Below are 18,240 nucleotides of genomic sequence, written 5' to 3' on the forward strand. Positions count from 1 at the left end.
ATTTTTTTACCAGTACAGGTATATGACCAAATAGTTTTGGGACTCCTGGCCCAGAGAAGGTGATTTTGCCCTCTGGTGATAATTGAATCCCACTACTGTATCAGTGGCTCTTTTGATCATTCATTCACTCATTCATTTATTCATTCATTCGTTTAGAATCTGAAGCTGTCTTTGTTTAGGTAATATTTGCCTGCCCTCTGAAAACCTGGATTCTGAATCTGTTATTTTCCTGCCTGCCTCATGCCTGGAGAACTTTGGCAAGCTTCAGGTGTTTGGGAGTGGAAGAATGAGTGAGGAAGGCCTTTTTCCTTAGGTGAGTTTCCCAAGGTGAGTTTTTAGTATTTAGTATGTCTTCAATGGGGAGGCATGTCTGGGTCAGGCCATGGAGAATAAAATCAGTTGACTTCTGGTGAAAGCTATTCCATTGGCCAAGGAGACTGTTAGCTGCTCAGAGCAAAGGCTAATGAATGACTTCCCACCTAGCAGTTGACACTGCAGCTCTCAGATCTTGCCTGTGGTTCCCCCAGGTTAACTGGGGGATGACTAGGTTAACTGATCAGATCTTACATTATTTAATTAAGACACAAGACATAAACTAGCTTATGAGTGATTGTCACACAAGAGCCCACACCCACCAACCGTCTAATCAGGAGAAGGTGACTCACTGGATAGCTCAGCTACAGCTTCTCTGAAGTTCCTTTTCATCATCTATCAAAAATGAGGGTGGAAAACTGGAACAGTGCTTCCCAAACTGTTTTCAGTTTTACCATTGTTTATTCACTCCCCTCTATGGAAGATGAGGATTTGGGCCTTTCACCATGTTTCTCCACCTCCAGTACAGACACATCATTCTCATCCACCTGTTTCCCCAATATAATTAGGTAATCATTTTGGTGAGATCAGTGTTTACATTATGACTACTTAAAACCTATTCACAGCTTTATTAGCTTCCTATTGGTGCTGCAACGAATTGCCAGGAATTTGTTGGCTTAAAACAACACAAATTAATTTTCCTACAGTTCTGGAGACCAGAAGTCCAAAGTGAGTCTTACAGGGCTAGAATCAAGGTGTTGGCAGGGCTGGTTCTTTCTGGAAGGCTCCGGGGGAGAATCCATTTCCTTGCCTCCTCTATCCTTTAGAGGCCACCTGCATTCCTTGGCTTGCAGCCTCTTCCTTCATCTTCAAAGCCACCAGTGCAGCATCTTCTCTCTCACTGACTCTGATTCCCTCGCTTCAGTCATCACATGGCCGCCTTCTTGGTTCCCTCTTAAAAGGATACTTGTGATTACATTGGGCCCACCAGATGATCCGGGATAATTTCCCCATCTCAAGACCCTTAATTTTAATCACAGTCTCCAAATACCTCTAACCACGTAAGGTAAATTGTTCACAGGCTTGAGGATTAGGACATGGATATCTTGATTGCTGAGTATCCAGTGGTATCCAGTGGTACTCCTTATCCTCGGTTTCACGTTCCACAGTTTCAGTTACCCAAGGTTACCTGCAGTCTGAAAATATTAAATGGGGCTGGGTGCAGTGCTCATGTCTGTAATTCCAGCACTTTGGGAGGCTGAGGTGGGCAGATCACTTGAGGTTGGGAGTTCAAGACCAGCCTGACCAACGTGGAAAAACCCCATTTCTACTAAAAATACAAAATTAGTCCCAGCACGGTGGCTCATGCCTGTAATCTCAGCACTTTGGGAGGCTGAGGCAGGCAGATCACGAGGTCAGGTGATCAAGACCAACCTGGCTAACACAGTGAAACGCTGTCTCTACTAAAAATGCAAAAAGTTACTCAGGCGTGGTGGCATGTGCCTGTAGTCCCAGCTACTAGGGAGGCTGAAGCAGGAGAATCACTTAAACCTGGGAGGCAGAGGTTGCAGTGAGCTAAGATTGAATCACTGCACTCCAGCCTGGGCAACATCTCAAAAAAAAAACAAAAACAAAAAACACAACAAAACTACAAAATTAGCCAAGCATGGTGGCACATGCCTGTAATCCCAGCTACTAGGGAGGCTGAGGCAGGAACCCACTTGAACCCGGGAGTTGGAGGTTGCAGTGAGCTGAGATTGTGCCACTGTACTCCAGCCTGGACAGCAAGAGCGAAACTCTATCTCAAATAATAATAATAAGAAATGGAAAATTCCAGAAATACACAATTTATGTTTTCAATTGTGTGTTTTCCTGAGTAGTGTGATGAAATCTTGTGTCATCCCTTTCTGTCCTACCAGGGACATGAGTAATCCCTTTGTCCAGCATGTTCACACTGCACACTCCCTGCCCATTAGTAGCTGTCTCAGTTATCAGTTATCAGATGACTATTGAAGTATTGCATTGCCCATGTTGAAGTAATGTCCCCGAAGTGCAAGAGCAGTGATCCCGCAATTGGAGTGTGACAATGAGAAAGAAAATTAATGAGAAGCCGAAAGTGCTTCATTTAAGTCAAAAAATGAAAGTTTATTGCCTTAAGAAAAAAATTGTAAGCTGGGGTTACTAAGATTTGCAGTAAGAATGAATCTGCTGTCTGTGAAACTGCCGTCTGAAGAAGGAAAGAGAATTTTGTGCTAGTTTTGCTACTGCACCTCCAACCGTGGCAAAAGTTACTGCCACAGTGTGTGATAAGTACTTGGTTAAGATGGAAAAGGCATTCAATTTGTGGATGGAAGACATGAACTTCAAGAAATGTGTTCTGATTGATGGCAATTGGGTTTGGTACTGTCCAAGGTTTCAGGCATCTGTTGAGGGGATTGGAACGTATCCTCCAAGGATAAGGGGGACTGCTGTATTACATTACGATTGCTTTTCCTTTCCTGGGCACCTTTCTGTTTCTCTGCAGTTAGTAATCATCTTTTTTGTTTCCTTAGTTTTTTTCATGTACTTATCACAAGTCAACTTCCTCTTAATAGACTCAAGCACACATCAATTTCACCTTCTTTGGAAACCCCCTGCCCCTTCTGAGCTGGTCATTTTCTTGGTTTGCTGCATAACTCTTGCCTTAGGACGTCCCTTTCCCAGCATCCCACGAGTCTCTTTGCATCTCTTGTGTTGCATCTTCATTTCCTGCATCCTGCGTCTTCCTCTTTCTTGGCTTACCTCTTGATTTTAGTGGTGTAATTTATCTAATAGCTTCTTAAAAGTGACTACAGGAGGGGTATGCCATGTTGAATGTTACATGCCTGAAATTGCCTTCATTCTACCATCATATTTGATTGATAGTTTGGCTTGAGTATAGATTTCTAAGAGAGAAATAATTTCCTGTCAGATTTTGAAGGCTTTGCTCAATGGTGCTCTAGCCTCCAGTATTGTAGTAAAGAGGTCCACGGACATTCTGAGTCTTAGTTACTTGGTATAAAACTTGTTTTATTTTTTTTCTTCCTCTCTTTCTGGAAACTTGGAGGACATTTTCCCCAGTGTTCTGAAACTTCACAATGATGTGCCTTGGTTTGTCTTAACCCGGCTCTCTAATAACAGAGCCCGAGGCAGGAGGCTTATGTGCTGTTATTGGGAAGTACAGAGTACAATCCCAGGAAACACCCAAAGAGAAGCAGGGAAACAGGAGAGATAATATTGCGATGCATTATCAAGCTGGCTGATGCTACAGGCAATTGATTGTGTGATCCTATGGACCTATCCAAGAAGCTGCATAAATTGAATTCAGGACCACTTGAATTTACCCACTGCATTCAGTCTCCCAATGATCAAAGCTTTGCTCCACTCGCCATAAATTTCCTTACACTTCCGGGTTGTGCACCCCTCAGTATCACACATCTCGTAGTCACAGGGGAGCAGGTGAGAGGCACAGCACGGCCAGATAGTGAAGCTCAGGATAGGTGACTCCAAGCAGCCATTGCTGTGGAAGCTTTTGTTCTTTTTAATTTTTTTTATTGCATTTTAAGTTTTGGGGTACGTGTGCAGACAACAAACAGAATGGGAAAAAATTTTTGCAGTTTACCCATCTGACAAAGGGCTGATATCCAGAATTTACAAAGCTTTTGTTCTTAATGGCTGCAGCAACAAACTGTCTCCATGACTGTGGAAACAGATTATGCTGTTGTTAGGGGGTGATCTCATCAAAATGCAAGTGTGTGGGGCAATTGCAAATAACTGAATTCCATACCACTTAAGGTCTCACTTCTTAGCCATTGTGTTGGTTACTTGGGGGGCCCTTTCAATATTTCAATATTCAGCATGCAAATGTTCTCTTAAAACTCATGTTTTCAGTATAGTCCCCCTGCCCTCAATGGTGCCAAGTGTCTCCCAGAATGTAGATTCCCTGGCTTTCTCTCTCCATAGAACAAACCCTCAGTCTTCTGCTGGGTGCAGGAGGGGCAGGTGCCTTCTTCACAGATGGAATAAGAGACCTGGGTGTCTAGCTTCTTCTTAAGTCGACTTTCAGCGAGTCCTTTTGTTTTTTATTCATCTTTACTGCCTCCTGTGGAGGCACCCGGCAGCGCCAGTCCTTGATCTGTTGGGGCTCCCTTGGCATAAATCATGTTGAGTTTTGACCTTCTGCCTTCTAGTTTAGGATTCAGCTTTCATGAATCCGCCAAGGCCATTGCTGCTCATTCACCTGCTTTCCAGCTTCCTGAATTTTGCTTTTATGGTTGACTGCTTTCCTGTTCTCTTTGTCCTTAGGGGTTTGTTCTTTAAAAATAAGAACATTTTACTGTTACTTTCATGAGGTTTCAGGAGGAAAGAAAGAGAATAGCAGGTGCTTAATCTACCATTTTTGGCTGAACAGCAGCATTATTTTTCTAAATCAAATTGTCTGGCTCCAAGCCTGTCCTCACCCAGATGACTTGATATCAGTCAGACAGCCCAGTTCAATTTTCCTCTAGGAGCCTTGGTTGGCTTTTAAAGCAAAGACCTTTTTATTCTCTCCTGGGGAAGGAAGAGGTTGGCTTCCAGCTCTCCTGGTTCGCTTGTTTGCTTGCTTGCTTGGAGAAGAGAGGCAGGTAGAGAAGCAACTTGTATTCTTTGAGGCTTCTATAATAGGAGGAACAAAACTCTGGCTAATAAACTGATGGAATTAGCAAGACCTGGGTTTGAATCTAACTCTGCCACTTAGCTATGAGGCTGTAAGAGACTGACATAAGCTTTCTGTGCCTCAGTTTCCTCGGATTCCCAATGTGAGGGACAATACCTCCTGTCCAGGGAGGTCACAGGGAGTAGAGGAACTGACATGTCAGATACCTGGCACAGGGCCTGACACAGGAGGTGCTCAACAATGCTGGCTATAGTCGGTGTTCTGGAGTTTCCTGAGGGAGGACCTCCACACCTCCATGTTGCCACATGTATCCTTAGACGTGGCTGCCTGTTTCCTCCCTAGTCCTCTGAAGCCAGAGGTCACCTGGCTGGAAGAAGCTCTACGCCCAGGGTTGTCAGGAAACATCTTATGAGTATCTCCTCTGCACGGCCTCTTTATTTCCCATTCAGTGTACAGAGTCCCCATCTGATAGGAATGGGGAGGACTCACTGAAGGAAAAAGGAAAGATTTAACGTTTCCATCTCAGATATCATGTACAGCTTTGTTTTAACCTTCTTAAGAGCCAATCTTCTAGGTATTTTATGGCTGAGTCCTGCTCTCCTGCTGCCAGGCATCTGCCCAGGAGTGCTTTTACCCTTGCCAGGGCTCTACAGGTATATACAGAGCAACCACGCTGTAGAAGTCAATTGCACTTGACTTGCACTCCCAGCCGCAGAGCAGGGAGTCAGAGGTCACTCATTTGGTCACTTGAGCAACTGGTGGTTTTGAGGAGGCACCTTTGGCATCTGTCCCTGAAACCTCTTCACATGCTTTCCTCCAGCGTTCAGAGTCCTGTGACCTGTTACTAGACCATCCACAGGTGGAGAGAGTGCGGCATGGGCCAGCAACTTAAAGGAGGTGCTGGAGTTTCCAAGTACCTTGGAGATTTAATAATCATGAGGTTTAATGATAATGCTAAGTAATAACTATAAAAATATATGCAAGGTTCTGTTCTCAGCACTTTATATATATATTACAACGTGTTGAATCCTCACAGCAACTCTTTGAGAGGGGGACCATTTTCATACCTATTTTTTAGATGGAAACACTGATGTGAAGTTACATGCTCATTAGTGGCAAAGCTGGGATTTGGACCTAGAGAGTCCAGCTCCTGTGTTTCCTTCAGTGTATCCTTCCAGATACTGCCTTCCTGAAGTGAGTGGATTTGTTGAAGGATAACACAATTCATTACCTCCTGTGTCTCAGCTGGTGTCAGGGAACTCCAGTCCATGTAATGAAGAGACAGATCCAGCTATTTCTCAGGTCTTTAAAATCCTTCTGGTAGCACTGCTTCCCCCAGGTTACCTGGGAGCATTGAAAATGCTTCTGGACAAACCCCTGATAGCCTGAGTTAATCCTTTTCCCATGTGCCCTCAAGTCCCCAGGGCCAGAACTGGCTCCTGTGTGCTGGGAAGGGCTTGGTCTCTGCCAGCTGGAGGGCGGAGTTCGAATCCCAGCTCTTCAACTTAGATGGTGTGTCACCTTGAGCAAAGTTCGAGGACTCTTTTTCGAGTTCCTCAGCCACAAAACAGTATGATGAGATTTCCTTCCTACCTGCTGGAGTCATTGTGAGAGTATCTGGAGGCAGCATCCTTCTAGCCATAACAGTGAAAAACATGACAAACCTGTGGTGTCATCAGACGTTGGTGGAGTCCTCAGGTGGTGGCACCCAGTGCTGCTGTGCAGCTTTTCATGCTTCACCAGCCCCGTCCCACAAGCTTGGAAAGATAAGTGGCCTGAATGTCGGCAAGGCTAGATATGCCAGAACTGGTATGGGGGAAATGATTATATGAATACCCCTTTGCTTGAGACAGTGAGTCGCCGGAGGGCAGCGGCCAAGCCTTCTTCACACTGGTGTCGTTATTTCCTGCTTAAGTGCTTGGTATTAGAGGAATAACGAATGAAATAATAAAATTGTAATGCAACACAATTTGGGGAGCAACCTCAGCCCTGCACTGTCGCTTTGGAGGAAGCTGCCTCCTGCCCCAGGGTGCCCTGGATCCCCACACTGGTGCCCTGAGGGTCTCCAAAGTGCCTAACACCACACGCCATTCCCAGGATCCTTCTTTCCCTGGTGTCTGCCAGTCACATGTTGGGTTCCAGGCAGTTATAGACAGCGACTCAATCCTACAATAACAGAAACCCCTCTGGTGAAGGTGGGAGTCTGAAAAGGTGAGCGCATACTCAGATTTTACCCAGCCAGAGCCTTCTTCCTGCTAGGCTATACTCTTCAGTACAACCCTAATGCTTTCAAGGCTTTTCAAGAAAGCCTGCCTCTTGAGGCTTTCTCAAATCCCCAAATTTGAGAAACACCATTACTTCATTTTATCTTCTCCCATGAAATGCAGTAAATGGCCTGCAAGAGCTAGATTTTCAGTTTCTATCACTATTCTTGAAAAATAATTTTGACCTTGGCTGAAGCCTTTGCTGAAACGATTTTTTGAATTACTTTTCCTATTTCATGAGGGTGGAGAATTCATTTGGGTTATAGATTTCTTCCATCTCTAAGTTTGACATTCCTTTCTTTATTGCTTTAAAAGCTGTTATTTTCTGGCTCTTGTCTCCCTGTGTACCATCCCCTCCCCACACCCATCCCAACTGAGAAACATCATTTTCTAAGACTTTTCTGGTTTTCATTCCTTCCCCAGCACTACATATTGACATTTGTTCACCAAGGAAGTTTCTATCATATAATAAGATTACAATATCCCTGAGGTTATGCTATGGAAGCTACGCAGTCAAACCTGGGCAGACAGCCATGGACACATGGCTGGCTCCTCCTACCATATTTGCTTGGAGTAAATGATATTCATATCTGAGCCTCAGGGGAATTTCAAACTATACCCTGCCATGGACCTTTAGCCTCCCACCTTTCCCAATTCCCCCCTCCCCACCCCCCAACAAATCAATTAAGGTCAGATATCTACAGTGCTTTTAACTGTTCAAAACAGTTTTCTTGAAATGTGCCTAGAGGCCATTTGCTTAGGCAGATTAAGAAATGGTTAGGAGGAGTTCATAAGAGACTTTTACTACAAATAAGAACCTTTTTCTGTATGTAAGAACCCACTATGTGGGCTGCCATTAACAAGGCAGGGCTGGCTTCTAGGATTTAGCACACACTGAACTGCAGCTAGTCAAGGTGGTGTGAAGCCATGGGAAATGGCTGTGTGAAGTCACAGAAAGGGACAATGTGAAGTCACAGGAAGGAGTAATGTGAAACAACAGCAAGGGTATTGTCATAAGAAGAAATTGTGTGAAGTCACAGGAAGGGGCAGTGTGAAGTCACAGGAAGGGGCAGCATGAGGCTACAGGAAGGGGCAGTGTGAAGTCACAGGAAGGGACTGTGTGAGGCCACAGGAAGGGGCAGTGTGAGGCCACAGGAAGGGGCAGTGTGAGGTCACAGGAAGGGGCAGTGTGAGGCCACAGGAAGGGGCAGTGTGAGGTCACAGGAAGGGGCAGCATGAGGTCACAGGAAGGGGCAGCATGAGGCCATAGGAAGGGGCAGCGTGAGGTCACAGGGAGGGGCAGCGTGAGGTCATAGGAAGGGGCAGTGTGAGGCTACATGAGGGGCAGTGTGAAGTCACAGGAAGGGGCAGTGTGAGGTCACAGGAAGGGGCTTTTTGAAGTCACAGAAAGGGATCGCGTGATGCCACAGAAAGGGGTGGTGTGTTGCCACAGTTAGGGGCCATGGGGAGTCACAGGAAGGGGCTGTGTGAAGTTACAGGAAAGAGCAGTGTGAAGCCACAGGAAGAGGCTTTGTGAGGCCACAGGAAAAGGCATGAGAAGCCGCAGGAAGGGGCAGGGGGATGTCAATGGAAGAGGCAGTGTAAAGCACAGAAAGTGGCTGTGGGAAGTCCCAGTAACGGGCTCTGTGAGGTCACAGATCATGGCAGTGCAATGTCACAGGGAGGGGCAATGTGGGAAGGAGCAGTGGGGAGTCATAGAAAGGGACAGTATGAAGTCACCAGAAGGGGAAGTGTGAAGCCATCAGAAGGGAAAGTGTAAAGTCATAAGAAGGGGCAGTGTGAAGCCACAGAAGGGATAGTATGACATCATAGGAAGAGGCAGTGTGAAGCCACAGGAAGGGACTGTGTGAAGTCACAGGGAGGGGCAGTGTGAGGCCACAGGAAGGGACTGTGTGAAGCCACAGGTAACAGCCATGCAAAGCCACAGGAAGGGGCAATGTGAAGTCACAGGAAGGGAAGAGGGAAGCCACAGGAAGGGGCAGTGTGAAGTCACAGGAAAGTGGCTGTGTGAAGCCACAGAAAGGGGCAGTGTGAAGTCACAGGAAGGGGCAGTGAGGTCACAGGAAGAGGTTATGTGATGTGACAGAAAAGGGCTTTGTGAGGCCGTGGGAAGAAGCAGTGTGGAGCCATATGAAGGGACTGTGTAGAGTCACAGGATGGGGGTGTATGATACCACAGGAAGGGATATGGGAAATCACAGGAACAGTCAATGGGAAGTCACAGGGAGGGGCAGAGGGAAGTCATAGGAAGGGGTGATGTGAAGTAACAGGAGGAGCTTTTTGAAGTCACAGGAAGGGCCAGTGTGAAGCCACAAGAAGAAACCATGTGAAGTCAAAGAAGGGGTAGTGTGACATCACAGGAAGAGGCAGTATGAAGCCACAGGGTGGGCAATGTGAGGCCAAAGGAGGGGCATTGTGGAGCCAGAGGAAGGGGCATTGGGAAGTCATAGGAAGGGGCTGCTTGAAGCTGCAGTATGGGACAGTGGGAAGTCACAATGAGGGGCTGTGTGGTGCCACTGGAAGGGGCTGTATGAGGTCACCAGAAGTGGCAATGTGAGGTTGCAGAAAGGGGCTGTGGAAAGTCATAGTAATGGACAGTGTGAAGTCACAGGAAGTGACTATGTGAAGTCACAGGAAGTGGCAGTGTGAAGTCATAGGAGGGGAAGTGTGAAGTCATAGAAAGGGCAGTGTGAAGCCACAGGTAGGGTTCTGTGTGAAGCCAGAGGAAGGGGCAGTGTGAAGTCATAGGAAGGGACAGTGTGAAGTCACAGAAAGTGACTGTGTGAAGTCATAGGAAGTGGCAGTGTAAACTCATAGGAGGGGGAAATGTGAAGTCATAGGAAGGGGCAGTGTGAAGTCATAGGAAGGGCAGTGTGAAGTCACAGGTAGGGTTCTGTTTGAAGCCACAGGGCGGGGCTGTGGGAAGTCAGTTAGGGTCAGTGTGAGGCTCAGGAATGGGCAGTAGGAAGTCACAGGAAAGGTCGGTGTGACATCACAGGGAGAGGAATGTGAGGCCACAGTAAGGGGCAGTGGAAGTCATAGGAAGGGGCAGTATGAAGTCCCGGGAAGGAGCTGTCTGAAGCTATTGGATGGGGCTATATGAAGTCATATGAAGGGGCTGTGTGAGGTCACAGAAAAGGGCTGTGTGAGGTCACAGGAAGTGGCAGTGTGAGTTTACAGGAAGAGGCAGTGTGAAGCCATGGGAAGGGGCAGTGGGATATAACAGGAAGAGGTAGTAGGAGGCCACAGGAAGAGGTAGTGTGAAGCCACAGGAAGGGGCAGTGTGAGGTCACAGGAGGAGGCCTTGTGAGGTCACAGGCAGGGGCTGTGTGAGGCTCCAGGAAATCAAAGGGAGGGGTACTGTGAAGTCACAGGAAGAGGCTGTGTGAAGTCTCAGGAAAGGATGGTGTGAAGTCATAGGAAGCGGCTGTGTGAAGTCACAGGAAGGGGCAGTGGGAAGTCACAGGAAGAGGCTGTGAAGTCACAGAAAGGGGCAGTGTGATGTCACAGGAAGGAACAGTGTGAAGACATAGGGAGGTGCAGTGTGAAGCCACAGGAAGGGAGGGTCTGTGTGAGAACAAAGGAAGGGGCTTTGTGAAGCCACAGGAAGGGGCAGTGTGAAGCCACAAGAAGGAGCAGTGTGAAGTCCCAGGAAGAAATGGTGTGAAGTCACAGGATGGGGCAGTGTGAATTTACAGGAAGGGGCAGTGTGAAGTCAGAAAGGGGCAGTGTGAAGACACTGGAAGGGGCCATGTGAGGCCACAGGAAAGGGCAGTGGGAAGTCACAGAAAGGCTGTGAAGGCACAGGAAGAGACCATGTGAGGCCACAGGAAGGGGCAGTGGGAAGTCACAGGAAGGAGCAGGGCTGTGTGAAGTCACAGGGAGGAAAAGTGTGAAGTCACAGAAAGGGGCTGTGTGAAGCCACAGGAAGAGGCTGTGTGAGGCCACAGGAAGGGGCAATGTGAGGTCACAGGTAGAGACAGTGTGAAGCCACGGAGGGGCAGTGTGAAGCCACAGGAGGTGGCCATGTGAAGTCACAGGAAGAGGCTGTGTGATGTCAAAGGAAGGGCTGTGTGAAGTCACAGGAAGGGCTTTCTGAGGTCACAGAAACTGGCTGTATTTAGTCACTTGGAAGGGCTGTGTGAAGTTACAAGAAATTGTTGAACGAGACAGCAAAAATTGCAGCAAAATCCCAGGTTTCTTCCTCATGCTTAGCACCTCCCTATACTCACATCTTTATCTCAAGACTCTGGATTCTTCCCTCATCATTGTGTGTGAAGTGAAAAGTACATGGGCTACTGGAAAAACTAAAATCTTGCCTGCCCCTAATCTGAATTTCTGCCATCGTCACGTTATCATATTAGCACATTTGTTGTAGGGTTTTGAGAGCTCCTGGCACATGGCATGTGCTCAGTAAGTGGTCATTTTTATTGGGATCTGCTATGTCCCCTCATAAATTAGATGTTTTCAATTTCCTAGCCGATAGTCTGGAGAATTCTCGACATGGAACTGGGGCACCATCTGGTTCCGGAATGAGCAGGAGGCACAGAACCTGCCTGGTTTCGATATCAAGCCCTAGACTAATTTGAGGTCACGGATTATTAGAAAGCTGCCTCTGATGCTGCCTCTCAAATATGCCCAGTTTGGAGTGTATCAAATGGTGGCATTTTCTCATTGATATTCCTCTATTTCTCAAATAAAGAATAAAAGAGGACAAGAGACATAGCAAAGCTGTTTTCATTTTGAATGAAAAACATTCAGCCTAAAAACATTTTTATTTTTCCTCAATTTGTCCTAATACAAAAAGGTTGCAACCTGCCTTTGACCTCATTCAAGCCTCACTTTATGGATGGACTGATCAGTCCTGAACAGATAAGCCTCCTTTGAGACAGGGCCCACCCCTAAGACCTAGTGTAGTCTGTTGGAATCAGGGCTGGAGCAGGGGCTTTAGGTGGCAGCTTCTTCCTAGGGTGGCACAGCAACTAGGTCAGCTAGCTCTGAAGCCAGACTGCCTGGGTTCATGCCCAGGTGCTGCCCTTATCAGCAGTGTGAGCCTTGGGCCTCTCTGATTCTTTTTTTTGAGACGGAGTTTCGCTCTTGTTACCCAGGCTGGAGAGCAATGGCGCGATCTCGGCTCACTGCAACCTCCGCCTCCTTGGTTCAAGCAATTCTCCTGCCTCAGCCTCCTGAGTAGCTGAGATTACAGGCATGTGCCACCATGCCCAGCTAATTTTTTGTATTTTTAGTAGAGACGGGGTTTCACCATGTTGACCACAATGGTCTCAATCTCTTGACCTCGTGATCCACCCTCTCTGATTCTTTATGCATGATTTTCCTCACTGTAAAATAAGGATGGTAACAGTTGTACATATCTCATAAGTTGGGAGTGAGCATTAAATTAGAAGTAAGGTTTTCAAGCAGTCTCAGGCACGCAGCAAATGCTGAATCAATGTTATTTATCATTCCTTTGGTTTTCTTTCTTTTTCCTGGAATTGGCTGAGCCAGAAATTACAGGGGCAAAAGTCTCCTCTTGTCTTTAAGTTGCTGATGTGGAAGGAAAAATCAAAGCCCTCGGATGGAGCTGAGCAAGGGAGCCTGGCCTGGTGGTAGCCTTGGAGACAGGCTGCCTGTTATTCCACCCACAGTGGAGCAAACAGCCCAGCCTCCCAGAACCCAGCAGATCTGACCGGAGAGGGAAGCTGTGCCTGTTGCCTTTGCCCAGAGGCCAGTTCAGCTCTCCCTGCCTGGGGTCTGACTTTGGGAAATCAAGGAAAGCAGGGTTGCCCGCTGGGTTCCTCCCAGGACTGGGACATGTGGTTTTAATCTAACCCTCTGACAGTCTGCTCGTGTATTCCCTTTCACTCCAGCCATAGTTTTGTTATGACAAACTGCAGTTTAAGAAACGGAACAGAAAGTCCAAATTCCCAAATCTTTGCCAGCTTCACTCAGAGTCTAAGAAGTGATGAATCAGGCAGGGTGGCTGTTTAGAAGGGGGCAAAGTTGGGGAACAGAAACTAAGGGGTTGTCACACCTTTAGTGATGACTCCAGAGTCAGACCCAAGTTCAGTTTTTATCACACACACACACACACACACACACACACACCCATCATATGACTTCCCTCTACCCCTTCTCCCACCCAGAAAAACTCTCAAGAAAACACTTTACAAGTGCTTTGTGATTTTGTGTCTGGATAGGGAGAAGAACATATGACCTCTGTCTTCTCTCCATCTTCCTGCCCAGCACGTTATCCTATCGTCTGTGGCAGTTTGGTGGAGGAGCAGATTTTGTCATCCTTTTTTGATGTCTGGTAGTTGAGGAAAGATGACTTAGCCTCTGTCTCTGCCAGTGAGTCCCTGGGCAACAGCCGACTGCAGTCATATTTGTAAGCAGTGGGGGTGTCAGGGTGTAGAGTGGTGCAGGGTGTAGAGGCAGTCTCTGAGGGAGGGTAAAGCTGTAGTGCCAGACTATCAGGAAAGATCTTGACTTGATTTCCTCAAAGAAGAGCATTCCTTTCCTTATAGAAAAGAGGAAAATCTCCTGCTGCATATTACAGTACAATCTGTAAACTGTAAGCACACAGTCCTTTCCTCCAAGTGTCCCTGTTTCTCAAGCTGTCTCTGTGCAAAGTTCATTTGTATTAAACCTTTTCAGAAAAGTTATTCCTAAAAGGCCTCCATTTGACAGAAGGCTCCCTCCATCCCATCTTACTGGAGAAACTGGTTCAAGAGATACATCCGTGACTGGGTTACACCATCATCCTCATTACAGCCTAAGCCCTATTGTAGAGACAGTACCACACTCTTTTTAACTGAGGGAGGGGTGCTAGGCTTCATTGCTAACCTGCCTTCCTGTTATCTGACCAAGGGCACACATTGAGCCCAAGAGATGCCACCAAAAGCTGTGTATTAGTTGGGGTTTGCTGTAATAATGCTGCATAGCCAACAGCCTCACAGTCTCAACAGCTAACCCAAACATATGCCTGTATCTTGGTTACAGGAGTTGGCATGGCTGGGTTGGCTCTAGGCTGGAGGTTGAGTTCAGGTTTGCTCCAGGTGCTTTACCTGGGGCAAGCTCTTCTCATGGTGAGGACATAATTGCAAGGAGGCAAACCAAACCACACAGCACATTTAAAGCCTTCAAAAGGACATGGTATATGTTACGTCCACTCACATCCCAGTAGTGAAACAAGTCACACGGCCAAGGCCAAAGAGAGTAGGCAGGGAAGTAGACTGCATCTGCAGTGCAACTATGGCAAGGTAGGAAGAATTGTGGACAAATAATGCCATTAAGGACACAGCCCTTGATGGTTAGAACTTCCTGGTTGAGAGCAGTTTTCACCCTGGTGGAGGCGATGGCAGGGAGTTTGGAGGTTGCTCCTGTCCCCTGCCTCATACAGTTCCCCAGCTTCTCAGTGGGCTGGGCTCCTTCAGGCAGAACTCTCCTGGCTTCCCTTCCTGCAACTGCTAGGCAGCCCCAACCCTGCTCTTGTCAGAATCTCAGTCTTCCCCTTTAACTCCCTTGACATACCTCCCTTCTGGCTCCCACGCTTTCCCTCCTCATCCTCCCATGTGATTTTAAAAGGCCAAGACATTTTTTCCTGTTCCAACCTGGTTATCTTTGGAAGCACCTTCAGCAGACAATGAGAACTTTCTCACTGCCCAGGTGGCCTGCTCCTGGCCCACGCTTGTGGTTTTACAAGGAAAGAGCTTCTCTTTCTGCCTCTACCTTCAGTTATGCTCCCAGATATCCCCACTTATCCTCTGACTTTTACAATAAGCCAATACCCAGGAAGAGGAGTATTTTCAGATTCCCGAAAGGTAGTCTGTATCCAGAAGTGGGGACAGAATATCCCTGATCCCACCACTCATGTAAATATTCCCAACCATGTAGTGGCCTTTTATATACTTTGACTCATTTATTTCTTATGCCAACTCCTGGAGGGAAAAGATATCTCATTCTCCCCATTTTATAGCTAAGAAAAAGAGGCAGAGAGGTTGTGTGACTTGCGTATTACAACACAGCTCAGAAGGGCAGAAGCAGAACTCAGAGATGTGTTCCCCGAAACCTGTGTGTCTATTTCTCTGGCTACCTGCTGCTGTTTTCATTGCTCCTTCTCTGCAACTGTGGGTGGATAGGACTGTTAGGCTTATAGGCATCTTTTCTGAGGAATTAAGGAGGAGTACTGGTGAAGGGGTGGGAAGTGGGGCTTGATGGGGAAGGAGAAATAGGGTAGCTATAGAACCAGACAGCGAAGGTAACTCCATTTCTCCTTCCCACCTGCCATGATCATTGCAGGGCAGAAAAGACAGGGTGTGTAACTTGGATGGTTAGAATGGAGGGAAGAGGTGTGGCCGCCCCCCAGCATGTCTGCAGTGACAGGGTGTGGCCGCCCCCCAGCATGTCTGCAGTGACAGGGTGTGGCCGCCCCCCAGCATGTCTGCAGTGACAGGGTCACTTTGAATCTCACTGGCAAACTTTCTAGCAGAGTGTGCTTCATTCCCCTTTCTTGCTTTCTCTAATGTACTCTTTATTATTCAGCTGAATATTCCTCTTCAGATGATGTTTTTTTCAGTCTGATCAAAGCTGCTTTTCTTTTCCCAAAGCTTTCCTTGGGTGGCCCTGCCTAGGACATCTGCTCATGGCCATTTTGAACCTTTCTGTCTGCCCAACTGCACAACTGCCAACTTTCCCCGGGTTTTCTGAAGCCAAGTGAGGCTGAGAGAAGGATCAAAACAGCCTGTCTTCTTGAAACATATTTAAAAGATGATTTATTTTTCCCTAGTGATATCCAATACTTTAGGAATTCAACACATTTTTTATCTTAGAAGAAAGAAGAAAAAAACAAGCCAAATTGTTCATGGCCATTTCCCATTTTAGTGTTAATTTAAAATGTTGGTATTCTTGCCAGCTATGTGGCCCTGGGCACACATTAGCGCTCTGGACCTTTCTGTTTTCTCAGCTGTAAAATAGGAATTATATAATTCCTATTTCTCTAGGTTGTTGTGAGAATTAAAGGGGATAGTAATTTATGTATGATGAAAGGCTAAGGGCAATGAGAAGACGTGGGGCCCAACAACTTCCTCTCTTGGCATTTCTTCTATAGAAATATTTAGATTCTTTCCAAGAACTGCATGTATTGGATACTCGGTGCAATATTGTTTGTCACAGTAAAAAATCTGGAGATGATCTAAATATCCTTCTGTTGAGGAATGGATAAAGAAATCATGGCACATTTCCACTGTGAAATATTATGCAGCAGTTAAAAAGGGTAAAGCACCTCTATGTGGAGAGATGGGGGAAAGCTTCAGGGCCTCTTATGTCAATCAAAGCCAGTTATGGCATAGTCATCTCCTTCATGCTGAAAATGATTACCACGTGTAGTAGACTGAAAAATTACACCCATGTTACCTTATTTAGAACAAGAATCTTTGCAGATCTGATTTAGGATCTTGAGATGGGGAACTTATCCTGATTACCCAGGTGGACCCTAAATGCCGTCACAAATATGCATATAAGGAAGAGGCAGAGGGCGATTTGACACAAAGAAAAGAGGAGACCGTGGAGGCAGAGACAGGACTGCTGCGACTGCAAGACAAGGAATGCCGACAGCCACCAAAAGCTGCAAGAGGCAAGGAGCAGGTTCTCCATGGAGCCTTTGGGGGTAGCCCGGCCCTGCTGACACCTTGATTCTGACCCAGTGAAACTGATGTGGAACTTGTGGCCTCCAGAACTGTGAGAGAATATATTTACGCTGTTTTAAGCCAGCAAGTCAGTGGTAGTCTGTTATGGCAGCTACAGGAAATGAATACTCTGTGACGTATGCATATGTTATAATGCAAAGAAAAGCCACAGCCTGAAAGGATGCATGCCCTAATTGCTAACTGTGGCTCCCTCTGGGGAGAGGAAGGAGATGTTCCATTTTGCTGTGACTTTTTTGGTATTATGTGGGTTTTTAACAGTGCCTATCTAGGCATGTAGTACCTGTGTGTTTTAAAAAATAGCAGTAGAGACCAAATTAAAAACATATCTAATTGGGACAGAAATGTAGGATCTCACTTGAGAAAAATCATCAGATAAAGGTATCTTAGGGGGTGGCAAGGCATCACTTGTTTTATAGAAAAGAGGCTCAGTCCTACTGAACACACTTAGTTGCAACCACATTAAATGCCTCTCACGATGCAGGTTAGAGTACCCCCCCACCAAAAGGGGACTGACTTTTGTCCCCTATTGGTTGAGGGCTGTCACCAGAGGTGTCACCCTGAGCTTCCTGGCACAGTGGGCAAGAAAGTGGGAGTGATCAGGGCCTTGGGACTGGCAGTGTGCAGGAAGATTGCCTGCTGTGGGGGCAGCTGGAGTCCAGCTATGGGGACATAACATGGGTGTGTTCACTATATTCTCTTATTTTCTGTTTTTTTGATGCTCTGGTGTCTGGTGCCTTGTGGACTCAGGGAAGGGCTGCCCCTCCCAGGGTTAGCTAATTCTTAAGGAGAGAAACCAACTGGCCTCTGAGCACACCTTTCATGTGCAAACCAACCGATTTTGAGTCTATATCACCCACCTTATTTTATTAGGTTTCTGTCTGTCCTCTGCCCTATCACCTGTAGCCCAGACCCGCTGAAATAATTCAATTTCAGTTTTCTTAACTTCTTTGCTCATTCGGTACTGCGAAAACCACAGTAAAGGCCGCCGCTGCATTTGCTCTCTCTCTCTTTGCCTGCCCATCTCAGCTCCTGCGGCCCTGTGTGTTCCTGTGTGGCATGCTGTACCTCCTGTTTCTAGGGGACTGTGAGTATAAGAAAAACTTATTTCATGGCAATCGCTTTTATGTCTGTGTGTTTTACCATACCTGCTTGAGACAAATTCTGGGTACATTTTTAAATAATGGGGCACAAAAAACATCTGCTGTGTTGGGTGGCTGGTGGCAGTGGCTGGCATTCCAAACAGAAAAGAGCCTTGGAGATCGGAG

The 18,240-nt window shown here is 46.7% G+C and overlaps 1 protein-coding gene across 20 annotated transcripts in view; it reads left to right on the forward strand.

Annotated features, from left to right (window-relative positions):
• Nucleotides 1–18,240, forward strand: part of GASK1A (golgi associated kinase 1A) — an 86,366-nt gene that overhangs the window by 23,495 nt on the left and 44,631 nt on the right. For 6 of the 20 annotated variants that reach the window (XR_013527238.1, XR_013527237.1, XR_013527240.1 and 3 more), the window contains exons 2-3: nucleotides 180–313; nucleotides 18,002–18,059. The exons of 6 other annotated variants lie outside the window; for them this stretch is intronic. The gene's annotated coding sequence lies outside the window, so the exon portion shown is untranslated. Of the gene's footprint in view, nucleotides 1–179; nucleotides 328–16,754; nucleotides 17,007–18,001; nucleotides 18,060–18,240 lie in introns of all 20 variants that reach the window. 8 more of the 20 variants (XM_078350592.1, XM_078350590.1, XM_078350597.1 and 5 more) reach the window with 4 other exon arrangements.

Source organism: Callithrix jacchus, chromosome 15 (genome assembly GCF_049354715.1).
Source record: "Callithrix jacchus isolate 240 chromosome 15, calJac240_pri, whole genome shotgun sequence".
NCBI classification, from domain to species: Eukaryota; Metazoa; Chordata; class Mammalia; order Primates; family Cebidae; genus Callithrix; species Callithrix jacchus.